Source organism: Hippopotamus amphibius, chromosome 8, assembly GCF_030028045.1.
Source record: "Hippopotamus amphibius kiboko isolate mHipAmp2 chromosome 8, mHipAmp2.hap2, whole genome shotgun sequence".
Classification (NCBI taxonomy): domain Eukaryota; kingdom Metazoa; phylum Chordata; class Mammalia; order Artiodactyla; family Hippopotamidae; genus Hippopotamus; species Hippopotamus amphibius.
The window spans coordinates 73,375,113-73,387,238 of NC_080193.1; the positions used below are offsets into that span (position 1 = coordinate 73,375,113).

Sequence of the window (12,126 nt, forward strand, 5' to 3'; positions counted from 1 at the left end):
AGGTGGTGAGACCCATCCCCTGCAGAGACCTGGACAGCAGAGGCACTCACGTGGAAGCCACTCTGACTCGGACCAGGACTCTCCCAGGCAGTTCACGAACTCCCGTTGTCTTAAACCAAATCCTTCGGGACACTTCAGAAATCCTGTGCGTTTAGCTGGAGTGACTCTTTGGTCTTTTGGAAAAGATTCTCCAGGGCTAAGGCCACTGATGTTAAAGAAATGAACCAGCCAGCATCCTTGTCTTGTCCTCTCTCCGTGCTGGCAGTGCCTCCTGCTTCCTTAGGAGGTCCTATTTTCCTTGGAAACATGATTTTCTCCAGCTTCATTTAAAACTTCAGAACCTGCTGTCTTTGATTTTTCTCGCACTTAAAATGTGTGGCATATTTCTTTTTTCTGCAACAGCTTTATAGAGATGTAATTCACATACCATACAATTCACTCATTCAAAGTGTATTATTCAGTGGTTTTTAGCATTTTCACAGTTGTGCAACCATGGCCACAATCAATTTTAGAACATTTTCATCGCCCCCAAAGAAATCCCACACCCATTAGCAGTCACTGCCCATTTCTATGGTGCCTCCCCCAGCACTTCCCAACCCTGTCCCAGTCCCTGGCAACCACCAATCCACTTTCTGCCTCTATGGAATCTCCTGTTCTGGATGTTTTATACAAACAAAATCGCACAATATAATAGGGGGTCTTTTGTGACTGGCTCCTTTCACTTAGCATTGTTTTCAAGGTCATTCATTTGTGGCACGAAGCAGCACTCCATTACTTTATACTGCTGAATAACTTTCCATTGTATGAATAAACCACATTAAAAGCAAATCTGTTCATTAGTTGATGGCCATTTGGTTTGTTTCCACCTTTTTTGGCTAGGATGAATCTTGCTTCTATAAACATTCATGCATCATATACGTCTTTGTGTGAATATACCTCTTCATTTCTCCTGTGTATACACGGACGAGTAGACTCGCGCTGGGTCACATGATCACAACATTTGTATTTAACCTTCTGAAGAACTCATAACGTCACAGGTGTTCCTCATCTGCCAACACTCCTTCAGAATTAGCCTTTAATACAGCTAATTTAAATACAGCTCCTTGTCATTATTAATCACACAGGTTGGTGAACATGGTATTCCAGATGGCGGTCCCAACCCCCAGCCCCCACCCCATTCCCTGGCAACCCAGCCTCAGGGGAGAAAAAGCGAACCATCAGGTCCTCTTGAGGCCTGGGGAGGGCTTGTTTCAAGGTTGTGCGGCTCAAGTCCAGGTACTAGGCCTCCCCTACCTTCAGTGCTCTTAGTACAGGGATGCAGCCAGCAGGTGCCAGGGCTCCAGGCGAGGGTGCCCTTGGGGTGGCACCATCTGCCAGTCTGACGTCTGACGCTGTGTGAAAAGCATGGTCACGTGCAGGCTGCTCATGCCACTAACACATCCTGCTCCTTCAAAGGCTGCGGTCTCATAGACACCAGATAAACAATCCAACCAAAATTTTAAAATCGTAGAAAATTAGAAAATAACGCTAAGCAATAAATAAGTCAAAATCCTATCCCCCAGAAAATAAAAATAACAATTTGGGGTACATTCTAATTTATAAGATGCTTTTAACTTAATATACTGTGATCCCCTCTCTGGGTTACTACGTTTTCAGCTGCATCAATTTTAGAGGCTTCAAAATATTTCACTGTATATACTATATACTATAATCATATACACATTTTTATATTTTGTAAATAGATACACTATATACTAAATAAAAGTTTATTTGCTCATCTATTTTGGATTAATGCTTTATTTAAAAATTTTAACTATTATGAACAACAATTCAATGAATACTTTTGCAATGGAATCTTTTCACACAAACTTCATTTTTTAAAAATAAACGTTAGGAGAACTGCTGAGTCAAAAATCATGTCCTCTAAGCTTCACATGTGAATTCTACGAAACATTCAAAGAAGATTTAATGCCTATTCTTTTCAAACTCTTCCAAAATATTGAAGAGAATGCTTCCTAACCCATTTTAGGAGCCCAATATCACCTGATACCTAAACCAGGCAAAAACAATACATAAAAAGAAAATTACAGGCCAATCTCTCTGATAAACATAGGTGCAAAAATCCTCAACAAAATCTCAGCAAACCAAATACAACAATACATTAAAAGGATCATACACGATCATCAGGTGGGATTCATTCCAGAGATGCAAGGATGATTCAACATCTGCAAATCAATCAGTGTGATGTACCACATTAACAAAATGAAGGATACAAATCATACGATCATCTCAAGGATGCAGGAAAAGCATGTGACAAAATTCAACACCGTTTTATGATGAAATAAGTATAGAAAGAATGTACCTCAACATAATAAAAGCCATATGTGACAAACCCACAGCTAACAGCACACTCTATGGTGAAAAACTCAAAGCTATCCCTCTAAGATCAGGGACAAGACAAGGATGTCCACATTCACCATTCTTATTCAAGATGATATCAGAAGTCCTAAACAGAGCAATTGGGCAAGAAAAAGAAATAAAAGGCACCCAAAACAGAAAGGAAGAAATAAAACTGTCACTATTTGCAGACAGCATGATTTTATGTACAGAAAGGCCTGAAGACTCCACCAGAAAACTATAAGAAATAATAAACAAATACAGTAAGTTGCGGGGTACAAAATCAATACACAGAAAACCTGCATTTCTATATACTAACAGTGAACTAGCAGAAAGAAAAATTTAGAAAATCCCATTTACAACTGTAACAAAAAGAATAAAATAAAATACGTAGGAATAAATTTAACCAAGGACGTGAAAAACCTGGACACTGTAAAGGATAAGACACTGTTGAAAGAAACTGAAGAAAAGACAAAGAGACGGAAAGATATTCCATGCTCATGGATTGGAAGAATTAATACTGTTAAAATGTCCATATTACTTAAAGCAATCTAAAGATTCGATGCAATCCCTATCAAAATCCCAGTGACATTTTTTTATAGAAATAGAACAAACAATCCTAAAATTTACATGGAACCACAAAAGACTCCAAATAGCCAAAGCCATACTGAGAAAAAAGAAGAAAACTGGAGGTATCACACTCCCTGATTTCAAGTTATATTACAAAGCCTTCATAATCAATAGCATGATACTGGCAGAAAATAGACACGTAGATCAGTGGATAAGAGTTGAGAGCCCAGAAATAAACCTGCACATACATGGACAATTAATTTACAAGAAGGAGCAAAGAACATACAACAGAGGAAGGATATTCTCTTCAGTAAATGGTGTTGAGAAAACTGGACAGCCAGATACAAAAGAATTAATCTAGATCACTATCTCACACCATACACAAAAATCAATGCAAAAGGGATTAAAGACTTGAATGTAAGACCAGAAACCATAAAATTCCTAGAAGAAAACATGTGTAGTACATTTTTTGACATCAGTCTTAGCAATATCTTCCTGAATATGTCTCCCCAGGCAAGGGAAACAAAAGTAAAAATAAACAAATGTGACCACATCAAACTAAAAAGCTTCTCCTCAGCAAAGGAAACCATCAACAAAACAAGATGACAACTTACCAAATGGGAGAAGATATTTGCAAATCTTATATCCAATAAGAGATTAATACCCAAAATATATAAAGAAATCATACAACTCCACAACAATGAAAAACCAAGCAACCTGATTAAACAAAAAGGCAGAGGAACTGAATAGACATTTTTCCAAAGAAGACATACAGTTGGCCAACAGGCATGTGAAAAAATGTTCAACATCACTAATTACTAGGGAAATGCAAATCAAAACCACAGTGAGCTATCACCTCACACCTGTTAGAACAGGTACGTTGAAAAAGGCAAGAGAAAACAAGCTGGCCGGGATGTGGAGAAAAGAGAACCCTCCTACACTGTTGGTGGGAATGTAAACTGGTGCAGCCTCTATGGACAACAGTATGGAGTTTCCTCAAAAAATGAAGAATAGAACTGCCATATGGTTCAGTATTCTACTTTTGGGTATTTACACAAAAAATACAAAAATACTAATTTGAAAAGATATATGTACCCCTATGTTCACTGCAGCATTATTTACCATAGCGAAGATATGGAAGAAACTAAGTGCCCACTGATGAATAAATGCATGAAGAAGATATTATAAACACACACACACACACACACACACACACAGAGGACTATTACTTAGCCATAAAAAAGATGAAAACTTGCCATGTGCAACAACAGGAATTGACCTTGAGGATACTATGCCAAGTAAAATAAATCAGATTGAGAAAGACAAATACCATAGGATTTCACTCGTATGTGGAATATATATATATAAAAAAAGAACAAGCCAAACCAACCAGACGTGTAGATACAGAGAAGAGAGTAATGGTTACCAGAGGGTAAGATGGGGGAGGAGGTGAAACAGGTAAAGGCATTCAACTGTATGGTGACTGATGGAAACTTTCAATGGTGAGCATGCTCTGGTGTACACAGAATTCAAAATGTAATGTCAGATATATTAGGAATTTGGAATTAATGGATACACATTACTATATATAAAATAAAGAAATGGACCTACTGTATAGCACAGGGAACTATACTCAATATCTTATAATAACCTATTATGGAAAAGAATCTGAAAAACTATATATATATAAACTATATATATATATATATATATATATATATATATATATATATATATATATAAATGAATCATTCTGCTGTACACCTGAAACTAACACAACATTGTAAATTAACTATATTTCAATACAAATGGTTAAGGAAAATGAAATACAATGTGGTATACATGACACATATAATGTTATAAGCCAATGGTACCTCAATTAAAAAAAAAAAAAGATGTCCTTTTAAAGATGTCCTTTTTAATGCCAAGTTCTTTCCAGGAAGGTTTTCGCAATTGTTACTCTTACCAGCAGTGTTGGCAGGGGGAGAGAGGGGCTGAGGGCACCTTTCCATGAAACCCTGGCCGACACGAAGCATCACTATTTTCAGAAACCTAACTATCTTTTTACCCATCAGATGCTGCACATTGATTTGCAGCTAATTATCTGACTTCAGTAAGAGTCATTCCATTTTACAGGAACATACACAACATGCCCTTTTCTTTGCCAGACCAACTAGCAGAAGACCGATGGCTGACCTTGAAAGTCCAGTGGCTGTGACTTGGAACACAGTGCAAAACACCCCAGGATGGTCACTGCTTTTTGGCTTTTGTGACCATACATGAAAATCACTTGAGATTCCTGAGTCTCACCTCATATGTACAAAACATGAAGGTTGCAAAGGATGCAAAAGATGTCTAAGAGATAAGCCTGCTTGCCCAGAATCAAAGGAGAAATATCACTTCATTCTCTTCTTCAGATACATGCCACTCACAGTCTTGGTGACAGAATTTAGCCCATAGTAACATATATTATTTTCCATTGCATTGTAAGAAAACAATTGAATTGTCTTTCCAGAAACATTCTTCCTGTTTGTCCCAGAGGGGTTTGCACAGTACGAGTATTACTGCAGATACTGACAACATTTTCTGATCAGTCATTTGATTTAGGACATTGTAGCCAATACGATGTATGTACATTATAATTTTTACATGAGCTTACTGAACTTGACCCACGTACATATACTTTTTACATGCATGTGAACCTGTAGAAATTTTTCCCCTTTAAAGGCCTGGTGATTTTTCCTTAAAAAACTGTAGATGACATCTAGAATTCAGACCTTTATTTAGAAGATTAGGTATTCCTCACGGTGCCACATATACTGCTCATTTCATCCTTAAAATCACGCTACGAGGCAGGTACTACAATTATCTCTACTTTGCAGATGGGGCAACTGAGGTCAAACACAGATGTCAAACAGCCCAGGATACACAGCAAGTCAGTGGCAAACTAAGATCTGACCCTGGTCAGTTGAACCTGAGCCTGAACTTGAACCTCAGCTTCAGAACCAGACACATCTGGACATGTACCAAGCTTGGTATGTGCATTTGTCATGCACTGAGCTCTTAGGTCTTAGTGATTAAAAAAGTAAAAAAAAATTAATTGATGAGAAATTATATTTCAGATATGCCTTTGAAAGAATAAAGCATGCAAAAACAAACAAAAAACCATACCACTGATAGAACCACAATCCTTTTCAATATATTTTTTGAGGAATAGATGACAGCTACAAATACACTACACACCCCACAATGCTACTTACATAAATTTCTATAAAAGGCAGAACTAATCTTGTCCTGATAGAGAGCAAATCCATGACCACTGCTTAACAGAGAGATTAACTGGAAGGGATATGAGGCCACTTGCTGGGGTGACAGAAATATAAAAACAGGAGTGTAGGTTACACACATGTATGTGGCTGTCAAAACTGCTGCAACTCCCGGCTCCCTCAGATGTGTGCAACGCACTGTATGTGTTGATATAAATGTTTAAAAACTACCCCTCCCCGCCTTGATATAAATGTTTAAAAACACCTTGATATACATGCTTAAAAGCTACTCCTCCCCGCCTCATTAAATCATCCAATAATTGCAAGATTTCACGCTTTATCTCAACAATCTCAAAAGGACACTTTGAATGAGTATTCTGTTCATATTTGGATTGAGAATAAGGTATTCAAATGACTGGTACAGGCCTCGCACGTTCAGGGCATCCTGCAAGCCAAAGCACCCTGCAGTCCGTGCTTTAGTAAGCAGATCGGCAAAGTGAGCGGCCTTTCCCGAGCTTGGGAAAGGTGGCCCTGTGATGATGGGGAAAGACAGTGGGCCAAGGAGTCAGGCCAGGGGAGCAGGGTTTCTCAGGATGCACAGCCAAGCCACGCTGGGGAGCACAGTCATCAAGGTCAAGGGCAGCGACGCTGACACCACTGGACACACGCTGATGTGGGGCCATCCTGGCCAGGAGATAACTACTCCATGGAGACCTCAGCAGAAGCCCCTGGGGAAAAGCCACGGTGCCCTGCAAGTCTGTCTTTACTGGCAAAAGAAGCGACCCAGCAGATGAGGAGTTTGATGGACAGCACTAGGATTTGGAAGGCCACGCTAAAGCCAGTGCTGGAACATCGGTCCTCGGTCCCTCATTAAATAACTGCCCAGCTGGCCATCACTGGACTCTGGGACTCAGCATGAGGCAACTGTCAAAAGATCCCCCTTTTTAAAAGCACCAGGGAGATGGGCTGTTCCAGCAACAACCGGCCCCCGCTCCCTCGCCGTGGGAAACAGGATTTCACTGTAAATATGCACATTAAAGGTGTTGTTTCTGTTTCTACGTGCTCCGGCCCCCGTGGGCTCCCTTTCCATAATCACCCAAGTGCTGGCAGGCTGGCGGAGCACCATCCCTGCTCTGCAGAGAGCCCCACGGAGTGTTAGCAACGTGTCAGCAAAGCTTTCCAGGCCGCCTGTGAGCAAATCGTTTAGGGGAGCGTCCTTTGATGGCTGCTTCACATCCAGATGAAACCCAGCGGCAGGGGGAGTGCGTTTCAGAAATACAGCGCGGCCGCCCGGCCAGTGGGCGCGGGAGCATGGGACCACGCGGGCGCGACAACGGGGTGAGCGATGCACAGGGACCCGCACGCTCCTAACTCAAAGCCTGTGGCCATGATCCCTGACCTTGAATAAGTAATTCAGCCTCCCCTGGCACCACGATTTCCAAACCACGTGTGCAAACATCAGGGACAGAGTCCTTTTCAACCTTGTGTTGAAACCAGGGAGATTTTAGGGAGCCGCGATGAAGTCGGATGTTCATGTCCGTCTCACCGGAGCGCACCCACCTCCAGGAGATGAACCACCTGATTTGCAGTCGGTAGAAAATCACGACCTGAGAAGCTGCTGCTGAGACAAGGCAGCCGCCTGCTGGGTCCCCTTCCTGCCTCCACCTGCTCTGTGGCCAGGACCTGCGTCCCTTCCCGCCTCCCTTACGCCTGACTTTGCCCACGGCCCTTGTTTCCTACATCACGCTCTTTGCACACTTTGAGGGGTGCGTGGGATGAACACAGCTGGCTTTATCTGGCTTAGTAGGTTTTAGGTGAGGGTACCAGTGTCTGGAGGGACGTTGGTAGGTTTGGGAAGCTGCATATTAACATTTATAGAGGAGGGCAGGGAGGTCCAGCGGTCAGGTCCCATGCCAGCACAGTGGCAAGGACAGCTGTCCCGTCCTGGGGCTGCAGACCACACCCCTTAGTGCCTGGTGCAGTATCACCTGCTCTGGGTCCCCGGTGCCGGGGGGAGAGCATCCCGGCAGCCCCCCGACCAGCAGCCACCTGCACGCAGCACTCCCATGGCTCTGCGAGGCCCAGGCTGGCCTCTCCTGGGGGCACTCAGCACCCGCTCAGTGCAGAGAGAGCAGGGCTGCAGCTGCCTCCCTGGAGAGTCCAGGGGAGAAAGGCAGGCAGCTAAGCCCAAGTGACCTTCAGACCGCGACACTCTCCATCTCTTAGCAAATGTGGCTCATTTGACAACGGGGTTGCAGGTTAAAGAGGGTGGAAAATGACTCTGGAGCGAGGCTTGGCCTTCACCTTGTCCTAGAACAACCCTCTCCTATCTGCTCCATCCACACGCAGGGCCTCCGGGCCTCCCCTCGAGCTCGGCCGATGACCTGGGAGCCGCTTCCCCATTCGGGTCCTGCTCTACACCCCCTCAGGCACTGCGGGGCAGGTGAGAGGCGTTGCGGGCCCACTGGAGGGGCCCACCTTCCCCAGATCCCACCTCCTGAGGCCTCCACCCTGCGGGGGGTTTGGGAAGACTGGGTCCAAGACCACTCCAGATAACGAGGTGGACTAGATTCACACCTGGGGGAGCAGGACACATCTTCCACCCTTCAACTGACCACGTTGGAGGCCGCAGTCAGGAGCAAGGCACACAGAGAACCTGGGCTGGAAGGACCGCAGAAGGCGCCTGGTCAGCCCTCATCTTGGCCTCCGCCCTCTCCCTCAGCACGCAAGAGAGTCTGCGCCTCTGCGGGCTTCCTCTGCATGGTCTCACCTGAATGCACGAGCACCTCAGGAAGCAGGCACTACTGCTCCCAGTTTACAGAAGACAAAACTGAGGCCTGGACGTGGTCTGCTAACTTGCTACTGGGGTTAGAGCGAGGCCCAGAACCCAGCTTGGGCTGTTTCCATAGCTACCGCCTTTGTTCTCTCCTAAGAGCTGCCGTCTGAAGCTTCCAAGACAGACTGAGGAGAAAAGCCATTATGCTTGTTATCTCAGTTTAGCTTTAATATAAACTTCCTTTCCTGACCTCCGGATACTTTCGGAGACTAACCTGGTTAGGAACGGGTGTTCCTTAAGTGACAGCAACAATGCTGCTTGGGGCCTGGGACTTCGCTCATGACCTTCTGGGAGCCCCTTCTGGGGCTTCAAGAACCAGCCTCCGGGCTTTCTCTCTGCCCGTCTCCCTGCCTTTGCCCAGCAGGCTCACTCCCAGCTTCACCTGCTCACCAGGAGACTTTTCCAAGTAAGGAACCTGCTGTCAGGAAGGAAACCTTCCACACCTGGGTTACAAGGCTAAGCGAGATCAACATTCCCGATAAGCGCCACAAAATGCCCCCGTTTCCTGCTCTTTCCTCATACAAAGTGCTCAAAGGACCCTCCTCCCTCAACGTTGACACGGAGTCCAAGCCACAGGCAGGCTGCACACATGACAAAGCCGACTGGTGATTCCTCACCTGGAGGACCAACATGCACCTGGGGAAATCAGAACTCAATGCATCAGGATGGAGATTAAGGAGGCTGACCCGTGGTCCCTCGGTGTTTGCTGAGCCTGAACAATAGACTAAAAACGTTGGCTGTCATATTTCTGGCCACCATTCTCCATGGTGCTCAGAGGGCATCATGGCCTCTGAGCATCATAAAGAAGACGACGTGCCACGTTGCAGGGGTGGGCGTGGGCGTGGGAGAGGGTGAGGCTCCCGTCCAAGCTGCCTACTTTATATGGATGGGAGGCAGGAGGACAGGCTCAGACACACTGCCCCCTGATCATCCTGCATCCTGCTGACCCCCGTGGCAGCTGTACCATGTCTCACTGTTGTCCAGGGTCACATGCAGTACCCTTCGGTCACCGACCCGGTAATAGCCCACAAAGCACTGAGGCTCAGAGTGTGGGCTTTGGAGATGGGTTCCTGGGGAAAAACTCCCTGTCACCAAGTACCTGCTGTGTGACCTCCGTGTCCTCAGCTATAACATGGGGACAAAACCTGCAGCTTTCCAACAAGTTCTTGGAGACTTAAGTATCTGAATGCTGTGTAACAGCTCAGTGGCTGCGCTCAGGACTGCTGGGATGTCCAGGGGCTGTGATGACTAACGTGCGGGACAGCCAGCATTGGAGGGGCCGGCCCGCCCGCCCCAGGTGCCATCGGAAGTGGGCAGGCAGTGGATGACCTGACACATTTGGTCTCTGAAGCACTGATGGGCCACATCCATCCTGGAGGTTGTGCTTTGCAGGGAGCACGGAGAACACCAGCCTTTTCAACCTACCAGGGACGCGCTCCTGCCGCCCCAGGCCTTGGGGCTCAGCTTGTCTCTGGCCTTGATGGCTTTAGTGTGGTGGGTGGGAGGGGCCAAGGTCACCTCGCTTTGGGCCACAGCATCTCTAGTTGGAAAGGCCTCTCCTAAGCCCCATGGCCACGTAAGGGGCAGCAGCCTGCACGGATCACTGCACGTTCATGGTCGTCACCTCACACGTGGGCCCGACTCAGGGCGTTTTAACTGTTCCGACTGTAGGACGTCACAGGTGTCACAAAGCATCCCAGGAGCTTCCTGCCTCGGGTGTTTCTCCTCACTGCTTCTTACTCTTGATGCTTTGCCATCTTGGAAATGGTTTCCTAAATGTAACCAGGATTATGTTTTAATCCCTTACCACTACCTCCCCATCACAGAGACACCTCCCCCCTCGGCACTGACTTCACCCCGAAAGGACACTCTGCTTTGTGACGTCAGAGCCTAGGGATAAACGTCCTCTCCTGATAGGGTGGAAGTCTCCTCTGTCAGGATGCTGGTGAAATCACCTCCAGGTGCCACCCCACCACACGGCATGGCCACTGGTTCTTGTTCCACTGTGGAGAACGGGGTAGATCTCAGAGGATTACAAAAAAATCTCACACAAGCTTTGTCAAGATGAAACCTGGTCGTTAGAAACCAAAACTATGCACAGACACAACTGTAACAGAAGGATTGAGAATTTTAAAATTACAGATAATTTTCTGCTCTTCCCACTGGATTAGAGCTGCCTTGATGGGATCGAAATCCTACTTTTACCTCCTCTGTCCCAGGACACTGCTTCTGTAAACAGACAGGATGCCCTATGCCGTACACTTCTTCACCCTGTCTCTGACCTGTTGAGGGAGTCCGGGTTGCACACAGCCGTACAGAGTTGAGCTGTGTGTCCTACCCCATCTTTTTGGTGTGATGTCATGTCATAATCTCTAAGTACTGATGTTGATCAGCCCTATTTTGTGTGGGGTCGTCCACTAGATGGACGCTCCACGGAGCCTCTGGCTGGCCACTTCCTTTCACTCCCCTCTTATCAGCCATGTGGCACAGCCCCACCTTTCGTTTCGGGAAAAAATATAATTAAAAAGTAATACAATCTCTCAAGTATTTACTGAGCACCTACTATGGTTCCTCTGCAACTTTATGGAATATGTCATTATTCTTATTTTCATCTAATGCATTTGGAAAGGCATAGTTTGGCAAGCTAGAATAAAACGTAATTGTCTTCCTCAGCTGGTCCATTCCACACCCCCGGGAGAAATCTGGAAAAGTTACGGGATTCTTAGAGGGCTTCTCATGAGTCATTTAACAGATGCTAACCATCTCAGGAGGCAGGGCTGTTGTGGGTCCGTTCTTCCTTGCTCTGTAACAGGGGTGCTACCAGCATTCTGGACAAAGAAATTCCCCCTTTTGTAGGACTGTCTGGGGCTTCAGGATCCCAGGCCCCCAGGACTAAATGCCCGCCATACCCCCTGCCCCATGGTCATTTCCAAATGCTTCCTGGGTTGAAAACCACTGGAGGGGTGAGAAGGCCTGGCACAAGGACCGTGGTCATTTGCAGACAGAATTCCAAGCTCACAGGCCGTGCAGTCGACTTGTCTTTGGAGCCTCTGGGTG

At 45.7% G+C, this 12,126-nt stretch overlaps 1 protein-coding gene across 5 annotated transcripts in view; it reads right to left on the reverse strand.

Moving 5' to 3' along the window:
* The window catches only part of AGAP1 (ArfGAP with GTPase domain, ankyrin repeat and PH domain 1), a 549,901-nt gene that overhangs the window by 50,827 nt on the left and 486,948 nt on the right, over positions 1–12,126 (reverse strand). The gene's annotated exons all lie outside the window — the stretch shown is intronic.